The sequence below is a fragment of the Notolepis coatsorum genome, assembly GCF_963971535.1.
Source record: "Notolepis coatsorum genome assembly, chromosome: 15".
NCBI classification, from domain to species: Eukaryota; Metazoa; Chordata; class Actinopteri; order Aulopiformes; family Paralepididae; genus Notolepis; species Notolepis coatsorum.
This window is the reverse complement of record NC_140179.1, coordinates 46,244,347-46,260,717: the sequence shown is the minus strand read 5'-3', so window position 1 is coordinate 46,260,717 and position 16,371 is coordinate 46,244,347.

The following is a 16,371-nucleotide window of genomic DNA, read 5'->3' as shown; positions in this document are numbered from 1 at the left end:
CTGTGGCAACAATGGAATTCTATGACTTCTGGATACGAGCTACATCAGGGTGTTGGCTGGATGGATCATACGTGTAAGTAGGAGAAATGCATCGTCTGCTCTTGACAAGAGGTGGTCAAAACATGTCTTTATTACATGCCAGAAATAAAGGCCTAAACTGTCTGTGTGCTCCAGTGAATCCTTCCCCATTGAAATGCATTGTAGGTAATGTATGTATTACACCAGCCTTATCCTGTAAAATGTATGTATTACGACACCCTGGCTGACTCAGGCCCATTACGTTGTACCAATTCTCTGGTCGTTTGGGTCCTTATTAAAGGAACACGCCAACATTTTGGGAAAGAAGATAGATACCAGTTTCCTCTCTGTGCGTTCAGTAGAAATCTATCTGGCTGCATGTTAGCCTAGCTTAGCACAATGAATGGAAGCGGACAGTACCGGTTAGCCTAGGCATTGTCCAACTAACACCTCTCTCTCCCGAAGGCTAACCGGCTAACTATTTAGTGTGATATATATTTAAGTAGCCTATCACTTGTATCAACATCTGCATGTGATCAATACCTGACTGTCAAATCAAATGAATTCAGTATGATTAAAAAACCATTTGACAATATTTATTGTCACGTAACATAGACCTGAACATATATGTACGACTGCAGATATGTATAATATTATCTTATTAACTAAATAAAAGTAGGGCTGCATTTCAAAATAAGAGAAAATAAATAAAATGTTCAAATAACGTGCTTAACTTCAGAAAGATTAAATAAAGGGAGCAAAAAAGTATTATATTTACCGCATATATATATATATATATATATATATATATATATATATATATATATATATATATATATATATATATATCCATATTTGTCTGAATACACATGCATATATAACCCATAGCTCTGTATGATAGCATGTACAAATGCTGTGTATACTGTACCATATATGTATTTATTCTCACCACATATATATATATCCACCTGTCTGTACTTACCTGCACATAGTCATTTTACTTACATATCTGTAGATACTATAGCTATATCTACACAGTGGCGGACTCGGGCTGTTTGAAGGGCAGGGGCGAAAAGAAAAAAGGGCACCGACTGCACAACATGGGTTTAACTATTTGGCAACACCCCTAGACTCGTCATCATGGCACCCACTTTAGGAAAGCCTGCCCTAGTAAGCTGCATCACATTTTAACCACTAATAGAGCACTCATTAAGACACGTTATTAAATGTTCTTGCTATGTTTTCCCATGTGAAGGGCAGCCAATAGGGCACAACCTCTCATTTTCTACACTCAATAGGGCACTTTAGCACAATGTTTTTCAACCGTGGGGGCACATGGTCAAGTTTAACCATTGGAGGGGCATCAATAGGACATGTCCTCTCATTTTCTCCACTCAAAAGGGCACTTTAGCACAACATTTCTTTTAACCGTGGGGGCATCCGAAATGGACTAACTCATTTCTGTTCATACTTCTCACTGGGAGCACTAAACCAGTGTGTCGTCCAGAGCAGAGTGGTTTTTATGACATACTTGATGGGTGCTTAGCTGGGGTGGATGATGTAGAGAAAATTCGTATTAGGGACTGGAACACGGATATCAATCAATCAATCAGATTTTTTTATATAGCACATTTAACATGACACATGTCAACCAAAGTGCTGTACAGAGGGTATATACACATAGATACATCTAGACAACATATAGACAACAATCACATCTCCGTTTTACGGGAGGGCACACAGGATAACAGGGATATGCAACGTAAAGAAGCACCCGTCTTCAAATCCTTCAGTAGGTTTTGTGATCTGCACGGTTTCAGCCAGCTAATGACCCAACCCACAAGGGTGTGTGATTAAATTCAAACTACCATTGATCTCATTCTAACCTCGGACAAGTCCAAGATCTCCAATAAAGGGGTTATAGTATGCAGGAGCGATCATTTTATGATATTCTGTACCCGCAAAAAAACGAAAACAAAAGGCCGGCTGTCACAAAACAGTCCTTTAACCAATAACAATAGGTTATGTAGATAACCTAGTTATATTAGTATTGGCTGAGCGTCCCGCTCTGAGCCTTATGAGATATCCCTTATCTCCTATGATACCTATTGTATCTCCCACGAACAAACTACATGCACCCCACCTGTATGGGGCCCCGCCCCCATGGTGGCACCGCCCATATAGCAGTGACTCTGGTCACCAAACACCCTTCCTCGCCAAAACCTGTCCCAGGAAAAGATCCCTCAAGAGGGAACTCATGGCCGCGCAGAGCGGGACGCTCAGCCAATACTAATATAACTAGGTTATCTACATAACCTATCGTTATATATCATATTTGCTTCGCGTCCCGCTCTGAGCCTTATGAGATAATGGGGAAGAGCGGACGCGAGGCCCGACAAATGTACCCCCTGAGGACCCGTAAGCCCACATCAAGGGGTGCGGGGAGCCCTGTCACCCCATCCTTCCTAATGAAGGGGGGGCGCAGTCAACTCCACCTGAATGCGAACAAGAGGGAACTAGAACCCCTTGAACACACCGTACAGGCGGAACCACGTGTGACTCAACACACTGTGGCCCATACCCATACACTCCTGCTACCCAACCAAAGGACGGGAAGCAGGAAAGGCCACAGACCCCAGAACCGCCTGGGAGACAGAACCCCCGGTCATGTACATGAGGTAAAACCTTACAAAGGGGCCCGGGGAGGACCATGAAGCCGCAGCACAGATGTCCTCCACCGAGGCCCCACCCAGGAGGGCGGCAGAGGCAGACACCCCACGAGTGGAGTGCGCCCTGACGCCCCCAGGGGGATCCTGCCCAGCCAACGTGTAGCAGAGGGTAATACCCTCGCACAACCAATGGGACAGGCGCTGCTTCGACAGTGCCTTACCAGCACGAGCCCCACCGTAACAGACAAAAAGCTGGTCGGTAACCCTGAAGTCCTGAGTACGGCTGAGGTAAACCCCCAAAGCACGGACTGGACATGACAGGTGAAGGCCCGCATCCAACTCACTAGCGTGAGGAGGAGGACGAAAAGCCTGAACCACAATATCCCGGGAGCGGAAGGAACTCCGGATATTCTTAGGCACGAAAGCAGGATTAGGTCGCAGAGTGGCACCGCAATCGGTCCGAAAAGACAGGCACTCTGGACGTACCGAGAGAGCACAGAGCTCACCTACGCGTTTAGCGGAAGTGACAGCCAGTAGGAACGCGGTCTTGAAGGACAGCTGTCCCAAAGGCGCCTGCTCGAGCGGCTCAAACGGGGCCAAGGACAACCGACCGAGGACCAACTGAAGATCCCAAGTCGGAGCCAAGGAGCGTTGCACCGGCTTAACGCGTCAAGCGCCAAGCAGGAAACGCTTCACAAGAGGGTGGCTGAACAAAACAGTCCCCTCAAAACCCTCATGATAGGAGGATATAGCTGCCGCATATACCCTCACCGTCGAAGCCGACAGCCTACCAAGAAGAGACTGGAGATAACTCAGAACAGCATCCAGGGGGCAGGAGACTGGGTCCCAGCCCCCCCCCTTACACCACTCTTGGAACGCACGCCACCTGCCCGCGTAAACCGCGACAGTGGAGGGAGCATGCGCACACCGGATGGTATCAACCACAGAGGGATCCATCCTCTCCAGACTCACCCTCCCACCAGCCACACCACCAGGTGTTGACCCAACACCGGAGGTTGGAAAAACACTCCGTTGTGCTGTGAGAGAGCCGTCTCTGACCACGGAATGACCCAAGGAGGAGCGATCAGAAGCTGGATTAAGACCGGGAACCACACTGACGTGCCCCGGTCCGGCGCGACCAGGATCACCGCCCTGCGCTCCCTCCGTATCCGCTCCAACAGCTGACTCAACAGCTGTACAGGAGGGAAGGCGTACAGAAGACCGGGTGGCCACGGAAAAGTCGAGAAGGCATCCACCCCCAAGGGGGGATGATCTGCTCGACTGAGCGAGAACCACAAGGGGCACTTGTGAGAACGTCGGCACGCAAACAGATCTACCGAGGCCTCCCCGAACCGATCCCAGATCTGTCTGACTATGTCGGAGCGGAGTTCCCACTCGTCGTGACGAAGACCGCCCCGAGACATTATATCCGCCCCCACATTCTCCGTACCAGGAACGTGGAGCGCCCTCAGACTGCGCAGCCTGCGGGATGCCCATAGCAACAGTTTGCGCGCCGCCCGGAGCAGGCGGGCGGAACGAGTCCCACCCTGCCTGTTGATATACGCCGCCGCCGTCACATTGTCCGTCCTGACCAAAACGTGCCTGCCCACCACCAGGTGGTGGAGCCGTTGGAGGACCAGAAGAACCGCCTTCAACTCCAACACATTGATATGCAGGGTAGCCAGGCCAGCATGACCTGTCCAGCTGCCCCCCACTGCATGGGACCGAAGCACACCTCCCCAACCTGTGAGAGAGGCGTCGGTGAAGACCGTGACGTGTGAGCCCCTGCTGCCCATGGGGACCCCAACGGAGAGGATACCCAGCCTCCTCCAATGGGCGAGGTCTCCCCATATCGACAAAGGAACCGTCAACCGTTTCCTTTTGTCCCTCACCGGATCCATTCTCAAAGAGGTAAACCACCTCTGTATCCTCCTCATAAAGAGGAGGCCAAGAGGAACCACCACGTGAGCAGCCGACATAAGGCCCAGCAGACGCATCACCTGCAGCGCCGTAACCGCCCCTCCCAGACGGAAACCCTCGAGCGCGCGACGGAGAACCCACCGACGCCGCTCCGAGAGGGTCGCAAGCATGGGCTTCGACCTCAATGTCAAGCCCAAGTACTCCACCTGTTGACTGGGAAGAGGGGTACTCTTCTTCCAATTCACAGCAAAACCCAGGCTGGTGAGGAATTCCACCACTAGCCGAGTATGAGACCTGGCAACCTCCTCTGAACGGCTGAGGAGTAGAATGTCGTCGAGATAGAATAGGACTCGTATCCCCTGACGACGTAAAGGCCCCAGAGCAGCCGCCACGCACTTGGTGAATGTGCGGGGAGCCAGAGAATAACCGAACGGCATTCTGTGGTACTCGTACGCTACGCCCTGAAACAGGAACCGTAGGAACTTCCTGTGAGGAGGGAAAATAAGAACGTGAAAATACGCATCCTTCAGGTCTATGGAGGTGAACCAGTCCCCCCTCCTGACAGCAAGCAGAAGGAGTTGGACGGTCAACATCCTGAATGGTCTCGCTACAATCAACCGATTGAACGCGGACAGATCCAGCATAGGCCTGACCCCCCCTGTTTTCTTGGGCACCAGAAAATAACGGGAGTAGACGCCTGACATTGCGTCCTCGCTCGGGACCACAACGATGGCCTGCTTCGCCAACAGAGATTGGATCTCGTCGGCCAGGGCTGTCACCGCGTCCGACCCTAACAATAGGGTCGGTACCAAACCTGAGAACTGCAAAACCAGCCCCGCCTCTAACGTTCTCCGCATCCACCGATTCAAAAGGCATTCCCGTCGCCATATGTGAATATAATCCCACAGTGCCCCCGCCGCCAACTGACGCTGGGCCGCAAGGAACAGTAGATAGTTGGCCCGGTCCCCCCCGTCGTGCAAAGCACCCAAGGGAGGACCCCGACAGAAAGGGCCGGTTTGATACGGGAGGAGCTGTCACCAAACTTGTGGACACACACTCGCCCCCTGAACACCCCTCCAGCGCATGCTGAGGAGTCGTTCTGCAGCTAGACACGCAAGGCATGAGGACCCCATGGGCTCCTACACGCCGAAGCCCTGCAGTGATATTGCTACCACTCAAATCACGCTCGCCTCTCCTTTGCAGACCACTGCCGGTTTGACGGGAGTGGGAGGCAACAGCGCGATACCCCGCCTGGCGAGGGCGAAGCCGGGGTAACCCCTGCTGAGCATTCAACAGAAGAGGCACCGAGTCCCCCTGCTGACCACTGGAGCTAGTGGCAGCTGTAACACCAGGTTCCACCCACCCACAACCTGCGGTGTAGGAACCACGCGACGACAGAACATTCTCACGGACAGACCCAGGCTCAGCCATCAACTGGGTGTCAGCCCCTGCCCCCATGAGAAGCGAAAAATGGGGCCGCATACGCTTCAATGAAGGTTCGCGGCCCGCAGCCAAAGGAGAACGCTCAGAGCCCCGCTTCTGAGGGTAACAGAAAGCGGATTGAACGGGGAGCGGGCTGCTCGCGGCAAAATGACGACGGGTTGGTATACCAAACCCGAAATCACCCAAAATGGCCGATCCCTCGGCCGCCAAGGCTGTCGGCCTCGCGATACCCTGTTGACTCTCCAACCAGGGCACCACTGGCGGGGGAAACATGGCCGCCTGTCGAGGATCTCGCCACAGTCGTTGACGAGACCGTGCTCCCACCTCTGGCTGCACAGCGTGAGGCGGTGTAGGACCCAGATCAATAACCGCCTGCGCCTCCACAGAACGCCCAAAAAGACTATCTGTGGAAAAAGGAGTCGTGAGGAGAGAAAACCTATCCTCTTCCCCAAGAGAAGACTGCTCCAACCAAGCATGCCTAACAACCAAAGTCGATAGCATCCGAATCCTCCCCGCAGTTATAGCTTGCGACTGAGTCAAGATCTCTATAACACCACAAACATGAATCACGTTTACAATGTCGGTCTGACCCAAAGACCTACAACCCGACGCCATCTTGGATAGGAAAGTAGCCAGCTGAGCCATAACACTGGCCGCCGCTAAATGCCATCCTGCAGCAGTATACCACTCATTCGTCCATACTGCCACCCTCCGAGCCGATATGCTATCAAGCATCAGCCGGGCGGAACGTCGTTCATCCCCGCCTGGGCACAGGAAAAAAGCTACCTGGCTGCTCAGCCAAGGTACCCCCGGCCTGCACCCCGTTGTCAGCCCCTTCACCCGTAAAAAAGGTAAATAGAGCTCAGCAAACCCCCCCACATCCACCACCGACTGACCTTCATCAATGAAGCTGGCAAGAGGAGGGAAAAGCGGAATTCCGCGGCGGGGATTATCAGACATTCCAGCGTCAACATCAGTGTCAGCAGGAAAAGCAGTAGTAGCATTAGCGTTAACAGCATGTTCCAGGATCGCCAGGACATCGCCCACTACAGTGGAACGATCGCCAAGCCGCCCCGGCCCTGGTGCCGAAACATACTCCACAGCACGACCAACACCGACATCGATGCCTACTGACACAGACCTCACCTTTGTACAAGCCAACCCGTTAGCCAAACCTTGTACGCTGCCCCTCGGTCCGTCGCCGTCAGCCGAGGAACCACCAGCATAGGTCTCATGCGTCGTCGAAACAAGCTCCGGAGAATCCAGGGAAACACAATCCTCCGGTAAGCCCTCAACATTACGAACCTTCCTTAATCTTTTCATCCTACTAGTTATTGTATGGTGCACGCAGCCATTACGCTGGGACGAAAATAGAGGAAGGGTGTTTGGTGACCAGAGTCACTGCTATATGGGCGGTGCCACCATGGGGGCGGGGCCCCATACAGGTGGGGTGCATGTAGTTTGTTCGTGGGAGATACAATAGGTATCATAGGAGATAAGGGATATCTCATAAGGCTCAGAGCGGGACGCGAAGCAAATACGATATATAACTGGAGAACCTGGACTGGTCTGATGAGCTCAGGGGTAGGCCTACACTAGTTGAAGAAACATGGCATGGCTTCAAAACCAAATTCTCAGCAATATAAGTATAAGTAACAACATGGCTCCCCTGAGAACCACCAGGGTTAAAAATCACGCTGAGCCATGGATGCATTCGGACATACTGACCGCTATGAAAACCAGAAACAAAAAATGCTCTGAACTTCATAAAAGTCTGTCAAAGCTTGCCAAAAGCTTCAACAGTGATCTCCGAGCCCACGTGGTTAGACTCAGACAACAACGAAATAGACTAAGAAACAATGTAAATACCATGATCAAATCTGCACAAAAAAACATTGTCAATGATAAAACTGAGGAAAATATTATACTGTTCCTAATTTATGAAAATTACATGTTATCAGCTTGTGACTGCAACTTGTTCCTGTTCGCGGACGACTCAGCCCTGCTGGTCTCTGACAGGGACAAGTTGCAGGTTGAAAAAGCCCTCAGCTCTGAACTCTGTGTAATCTGCACCTGGCTCGCTGATAACAAACTATCATTACACCTGGGTAAAACGGAATCCATTCTCTTTGGATCAAATAACAAACTCAGCAAGGCCAACGGCTTCTCTGTTACAGTGGGTGACAATATTGTCACAAGGAAAAATGAAATTACCTACCTGGGTTCCATCCTAGAGGCAAATATTTCCTGTGACAAAATAGCAACCAATGTAATCAAAAAAGTCAACCAACGAACAAGATTTTTGTACAGGATCTCCTCTCTGGTAAATAAGAATACCTTGAATACTCTAACAGGAGCACTCATTCAAGGGTACTATGACTATGCTTGCACCTCATGGTACCAAAGCACCTCAAAGGCCCTAAAAACAAGACTACAAACATCACAAAACAAACTGGTCAGACTACTGCTTGACCTTACTCCTAGAACCCACCTCACCCCTGCCCATTTTGACAACCTAGGATGGCTTAGAGTAGATGACAGAGTACAGCAACTTGCAATGGGCCTGGTCTACGAGATACACTACACCACTAAGATACCCATGTACATGTTGAAATACTTCCCAAAGGTCAGTGAATTCCACGACCACAACACCAGAGGGAGTTCCACAAATCATGTTCAACCCAGATTCGGCTCAAACAAGGGACTAAACACGTTTCACAATTATGCCACAACAATGTGGAACGCCCTACCCACAGCCGTAAAATAAAGTGAATCCATACCCTCCTTCAAAACCGCTCTCAAAGAGCACCTACGGGTGGCTGCAATTAGAAACTGGCCCCAGTAAATGTCCAAACCCCCCGCCCACCCACCCAACCCCCTCCAATGTACAGTTTCTTCCCCTTCGAATGTATATATTTTTTTTATGATCTCTTTCTCTTAAACAGTACTGTATATTTGTATGTCTTGTATGTCATTAATGTCTTGATGAAACAGTACTGTATATTTGTATGTCGTGTATATCATAAATGTCTTGATGAATTGAAAATGGGGGACCCTGATGTAAACAAGACAAACTTATTTTTCTGGTCTGCAACCCCTTAACAATTGTTTGTATTGAGCCGTACTGTATTGTACCCATTCTGCAATATGTTAATAAAGTTTTCAATCAATCAATCAATCAATCAATCAATCAATCAAGCACTCATTCAAGGTTTCTACAACTATGCTTGCACCTCATGGTACCAAAGCACCTCAAAGGCCTTAAAAACAAGGCTCCAAACATCACAAAACAAACTGGTCAGACTACTGCTTGGCCTTACTCCGAAAACACACCGTACCCCTGCCCATTTTGACAATCTAGGATGGCTTAGAGTAGACGACAGAGTACAGCAACTTGCAATGGGCCTGGTCTACAAGATACATGACTACACCACAAAGATACCCATGTACATGTCGAAATACTTCCTAAAGGTCAGTGAAGTCCACGACCACAACACCAGAGGGAGTTCCACAAATCACACTCAACCCAGATTCGGCTCAAACAAGGGACTAAACATGTTTCTCAATTATGCCACAATAATGTGGAACGCCCTACCCACTCATCAAACCCCCCCCACCCCCTCTAATGTACAGTTTCTTCCTCTTCGGATTCCTATTTTTTTTTAAAGATGATTCTCTCTTTTTTACACAGTACGGTATATTTGTATGTATTGTATGTCATAAATGTCTTGATGAATTGAAAATGGAGGACCCTTATGTAAACAAGACAAAAGTCTTTTTCTGGTCTGCATCCTCTTAGCAGTTTTTTTTTTATATTGAGCTGTACTGTATTGTACCCATTCTGCAATCTGTTAATAAAGTTTTCAATCAATCAATCAATCAATCAATCAATCGTATATGTTCAGAAACCGTGGCACTTATTAAAAGTAGCGATGTGAAACGCTATTATGAGAACAAACATACCCACTCAAATCTGAAGTGAGATCACTGAAAATAAGTGGTCTCAGAGTTTGATATGACCAGTCCACCAGGATCCTGAGCCACACGTGCACTGCTCAACAACGTGCTCATACGTGTTTCAAGTTTCAACACTGTATATTGTTGCACTTTACTGTTACATTTGCACTATGGTTGGATGCCAAACTAATTTTCGTTGTACTGTACTTGTGCTGTATGTTGACAATACATTTTAACATCTCTCGACCCAACAGTATCTCACCCAATGTTACAGATAATAAATCTCAACATATCTTAACAATTGAACAGTTTTAGAGTATCAACTCTGATAGATACTCTAAAATGTGGTAATATTGGGCTCTGAGGCTATTTATTTTATGTGATGTCACTTCAAATTTGAGTGGATATGTTTGTTCAAAAACGTTATGTTTTGTCTCATTTCAGTGCTGAAAGCGGCCACATGCCGTCATCTGCTGGCATGTAAATGTAACTACAACCTACATATTGGAAAGGTGGTGCACTCACACGTTAGGAGATTGTTGTATGGAAAGAAGACTGTATGAAGAAGTATATAATCGTGGAATTACTTTAGTCTATACATTCTGTAACCAAATATGAGTAAACATTTCATATGTTTTGCTCTAATGATGTAGAGAAAGAAGAACCACACGCCGTTCTCGTTCCAGCGGTCTGAGATGAGCCGAAGACACACCCACATCATGTACATCCCGGCATGCATTGCGACCTAGTACACAAAACATTTCTTTTATAAAATACAGCTAAGAACAAATCGCAAATGATCAAATAGACACAAACATAAAAACACATGTGTTTTTGGTGTCTGCTTTGCAAAAAAAACGTACTATAACGTGTGCAAAGATTCTGGACCGTAACTGTGGTTCTAATATTCGCCGTTCGTATACCCCAGCTGTGGACCTAAAAGGGTTAGCTTTGCGCAGTGGCAGTATCGTAGCCTATGAGGTTTATCCGAGGCGCGATTATTGCTAGTTGAAAACTTTACCCAATACCCCGCCGTGACGACTTGAAATATAGTCGGCATTGGCAATTTTTGACGGTCTCTAAGGAGACTGATATTCGTGTTAAAGAATAAATATTCAAATAATCTTTTAGCATCTATTCTCTACACCACCTCTTAGCGTTTTAGAGCTCCCCCATTATACTCTTATCTATGTAACATCAACCCATCCATCTACACTTATTGCACACACTCACCTTAACACTTTAGTTTATTGATTGATTGAAGACTTTATTAACAGATTGCAGAATGGGTACAATACAGTACAGCTCAATACACACAATTGTTAAGGGGATGCAGACCAGAGAAAGACTTTCGTCTTGTTTACATCAGGGTCCCCCATTTTCAATTCATCAGTCAAGTCAAAGTCAGCTTTATTGTAATTTCCCATAATGTGCAAGATATACACAGACAAATGAAATTACGTTCCCCCCTTCCCACGGTGTATATAAAAAAGATCTCGACAATATAAACATAAAGTAACATATAGGACACAATATACAGGACTATATCAAGTATTTTGTGTGTGTCACGTATAAGGTACATCAATGGGGTGTAAAAAGTACCCAAAAAAATGATACTTAAAGTGAAAGTATGGGTACCGTCTCAAAATCGTACTCAAGTAAAAGTCAAGAGTATCTGGCTAAAAACACACTTGAGTAAAAGTCTAAAAGTTTCTACTTTTAAATGTACTTAAGTACTAAAAAGTAAACACTTTTTTTCTGACTCTATTCTTCTGATAGCAGGTGTTTAATCAAAGATCCCCACTTTCTAGTCTTGCATAAGGACCTATCAGCATGGGTGTGGGCGGGTTCATTTTCCATTGATGGGGATTTGATTGGCTGATTTGATTGGCTGCAGAAACAAATATACTAATTCAAATTGTTGGACCTGCGAGATTTATACTTTGTACTTTGTAGGTCTGCATTTTAAATGTAAGGAGTAAAAAGTATGTTTTTTTTCTCTGAAATGTAATTGAGTAAGAGTACAAGTATACAAACCTAATAATACTTGAGTAAAGTACAAATCCCCCAAAACAGTACTTAAGTATTGTAACGAAGTACAATTACTCAAGTACTTTACACCCCTACATGTACATTACAGTGAAATGCTTGGTTCTGTATGAGCCCCTGAGAATGTGCTTCATACAGTTAAAAAGTAAGTAAAAGAGGAATAACACTGACTATACAATATACAAACCTAAGTACAATGGAGTAAAAATGCAGACAATGTGGTACAACGTCTGAATGAGGCTGAAACAGTAGCTAAAATGAAATTAATGAGTGAAATAAATGAGAACTTAGTGCAAATCTTCTAGCAGCAGTGGTACATATTAAAATAAATAATGGCAGTACAATAATGGCACTAAAGTGGCAGTGTGTGCCACCAACGATCCTCTCAGCTGTTCTGACAGTGCGCTGCAGAGTCTTGCGGCAGGATGCCGTGCAGCCGCCGTACCACGCGGTTATGCAGCTGGTCAGGAGGCTCTCGGTGGCTCTTAGGAGCACAGGATGGGCACTGAGGCTCCAGCTCTTCTCAGTTTGCGGAGGAAGTAGAGGCGCTGTTGAGCTTTCTTGGCCAGTGATGTGGTGTTGGTGTTCCAGGAGAGCCCCACCACAGTTGTGTCGTCCGCAAACTTGACAAAGAGGTTGTTGATGTTGCGTTTTGGTGTGCAGTCGTGAGTCAGTAGTGTGAAGAGTAGGGGGCTGAGCACGCATCCTTAGGCTGCCCCAGTGCCCCAGTGTTCAGGATGATGGTGCTGGATGTGTTGTTGCCAACCCGAACTGCCTGTGGTCTCCCGGTCGCTTCTATACTTTAGGCAAGTGGCTTGTCCTTCCGCGTTCCCGTTTTGCGCTCTGATTGGCCACGCACGTTTCTGGTCATGTGACATGTGCGCCAATCGTGGGACGGCAAGTTTTTGGACGGTTAAGCTTAGGCACTCTTTCGAAGTTGGTTAAGGTTAGAGTTTGTCTTAGAGCGTGACGGCAAGTTCTTTCGACGGTTAAGCTTAGGCACTCTTTCGAAGTTGGTTAAGGTTAGAGTTTGTCTTAGAGCATGGCGATAGAACGCCAGGTAGTTTGCAGGCTGTTCGACGCGGAAATGGGCAAAGACACAGCTCGTCACGCTATTGGGAGCACATGTCACATGACCAGAAACGTGCGTGGCCAATCAGAGCACAAAACGGGAACGCAGAAGGACAAGCCACTTGCCTAAAGCATAGACGCCTCTCGGTCAGGAAGTCTAGCAGCCAGTTGCACAGCGAGGTGCTCAGCCCCAGCAGGTCCAGTTTCACTATCAGCATACTGGCGTATGAGTCCTTAGTGTCCAGATGGGTGCAGGGTTGTTTTGGCTTTTATTCCATTGTAATACCGAGGCTACTCAATGTCACAGAGCAGCACTGCAGATTTACCCTACTCTTGGAATTCATTACTGGCCAGATCCTCATAGGGGCGCTGTCTCGATAATGCAGTGTTATTAAAGCAGCGTGTAGCCGATGGCCTGGAAGCGTCAACGCGGAACTGGAAATCCGTTGGTAAAAAAATAGACGCGGCCTGGAATAGTTTTTGGGACGCTGAATTCGCAGTAAAGGAATATATCATCAGCTGTACAGTACCGGGCTAAATCAATTAGCTCGTCCAGGGAGTTCGGTCTTTCTTTGGACGCCAACTCGTCTTTAAGAACGTCGCTGAGGCCTTGAAGGAATGCCCCTCTTAACGGAATGGCATTCCACCCGGAGCCCGCTGCTAGGATACGGAATTCAATGGAATATTCGCTCACGCTGCGGTTTCCCTGGCGGATCGCGAACAAGCCAGCAGAACTATCCGAGCCGGGAGGGTGGTCGAAGACCTTTTGCATGTCGGCGATGTATGCAGGGAACGAATTGCAGAGGTGACTGAAGTGGAGAGCTGTCGCCCATTCTAACGCAGGACCCTTGAGCAGACCCGACAGGTAAGCGATTTTAGATGTATCACTTTGGAAGGTGTGCGGCTGTTGTCCGAATACTAGTGAACATTGAAAAATAAAGGCACAACATTTAGAGACGTCCCCGTCGTAGCGTTCTGGTGCGGGGACATGGGGCTCCCTGTACGGGGGCGCGACAGGTGGGGTAGCGTAATTATTTAAGGTAACCAACTTGCGTCTAGCCACGCCCCCGCGGCAGCGGCAGAGCGGAGCCGCGGAGCTCTGCCCCGGCAGCATTATGTAGCCGTAATTCCCCCTCTTTCAACATTGACGGCTAGCTCAACTGGTTCGCCGCCTTGCTGTGGATCCTGCGGTGCGTTGGTGACAAGTTCGAATACCTTCAATTTTTTATTATTATTTTTTTTAACATGCATTCTTTCGCCGGTTAAGTTTAGGCATTGTTTCGGAGTTGGTTAAGGTTAGGGTTAAGTTTAGGCATTGTTTCGGAGTTGGTTAAGGTTAGAAGGGTTAAGTTTAGGCGCTGTTTCGGAGTTGGTTAAGGTTAGAGTTTGTCTTAGAGCATGGCAATATTGTTTCGGAGTTGGTTAAGGTTATGGTTAAGTTTAGGCATTGTTTCGGAGTTGGTTAAGGTTAGGGTTAAGGTTAGGCATTGTTTCGGAGTTGGTTAAGGTTAGGGTTAAAGTTAGGCATTGTTTCGGAGTTGGGTAAGGTTAGAAGGGTTAAGTTTAGGCGCTGTTTCGGAGTTGGTTAAGGTTAGAGTTTGTCGCAGAGAATGGCAATAGAATGCAGCCTATTTCCGCACTGCCGCTCTCTCGCGCTGCCGCGGTCACATGGGCGTAGTGGCCAATCAGAGAAACGCTGAACACAAGTTGGTTGCCTAAAATATTCACGCGGTGGGGTAGGCTGGGCTGTGATGTATGCATCAAAACGGTTACATTGTTTGTCTCGCTCCGCAGAGCTGAGCGTGAGAGCGCGGAGTTGGGCAGTGGTCTCCTCTAGTGAACGAGAGTGTTGGTTTACCAGAGTGGTAAACCTATGATGTTATTATATCACTTATCTCAGCACCCCCAACGTTGACTGAGTTCCCGCGGCCCTGGATGGGTGAGAGCTGAGTGGAGGGCAGTGGAGATTGCATCATCGGCGGACTGGTTGGCCCGATATGCAAACTGGAAGGGGTCCGGGGAGGGAGGGAGGGTGGATTTCATGTGTTGCATGTTCAAAGCACGTCATAATGATGGGTGTCAGAGCAATGGGACGGTAGTCATTGAAGCAGGCTGGAGAAGCCTTCTTTGGGACCGGGATGATGGTAGTGTCTTTGAAGCATGTGGGAGGTGTTAAAGATTGTTACGGTTTCACCTGCACATTCCTCTCTGTCTCCCTCACACACCCCCATCATGTCTGTCCCTAACCCTGTGTCTGTCCCATCCACTCCCTGCACTCCGGTGCGCGCTCCACGGGCGCGCAAAAGGCACAGCTGATAATCATGCTGATGGATGGAGACTCCACACCTGCCGTCTAATCACCTCACCACCTACAAGAAGACCAGCATCAGCGTCAGATCTTTGTTTATTGACAGCCTGGCAAGTATCTTAAACATTCCATCATCATGCTAACCTTACTCCCTGTTGACAGAGTCACTTATGGGGTGACAATAAGTTGGTCATGACGACAAGCAGGGCTGTACGCTAAGCTTTTTCACTAGGGGCACACTTGCCCCTAAACGAGAAATTTAGGGGCAAAAAATATTTTTTAGGGTCAAATTTAGGGGCAAAACATTTCTTCTTTCATTGATAACGGTGTATTAACAGTGTTCATAGTCAGTATCTGCTGCACACTGCAACACAGCTCTAAGACATACACTAAATCATGCTCTCTGTTTCTCTTTCTCCCTCTCTCTTCCACACACACAGTCACACACACACACACACACAGAGCTCCATCCCCGGGCCCCTGTCCTGTAAGGTATTGGCTTGTGTTGCTACACGGACACATTTGTATGTTGCACCATGGTACTTCCTGGCTTACAGAGTACAGACTAGTAAACAAACACTCCGTCTCTTATTATATGTGAACTAAAGAGTACAAGGTTTACACAACAGCCCCCACCCCTTGTTTTATTGTATTTGTACCTGTACTACCTGCTGTCAGCTGTTTATCTCTCTCTGTGAGCTTGATTAGCTAGCGTTAGCTAGCGTTAGCTCCGCGGCTAACCCTGAACTAAATCAATGACTAGGTTATAAAACATTTCGAGTAGTTTTCACTGCACATAGAAGTAGCCAAACAGCGGGAGCATTTCGGGAGTATATAACCAAAACCCAGGCAATTTCGAGCCCTTGGCTTGCCTTAAGGAATCAAATAGTCTGCCATTAGCTACATGCTAACGTTATAACGGTCGGGAAAACCTGG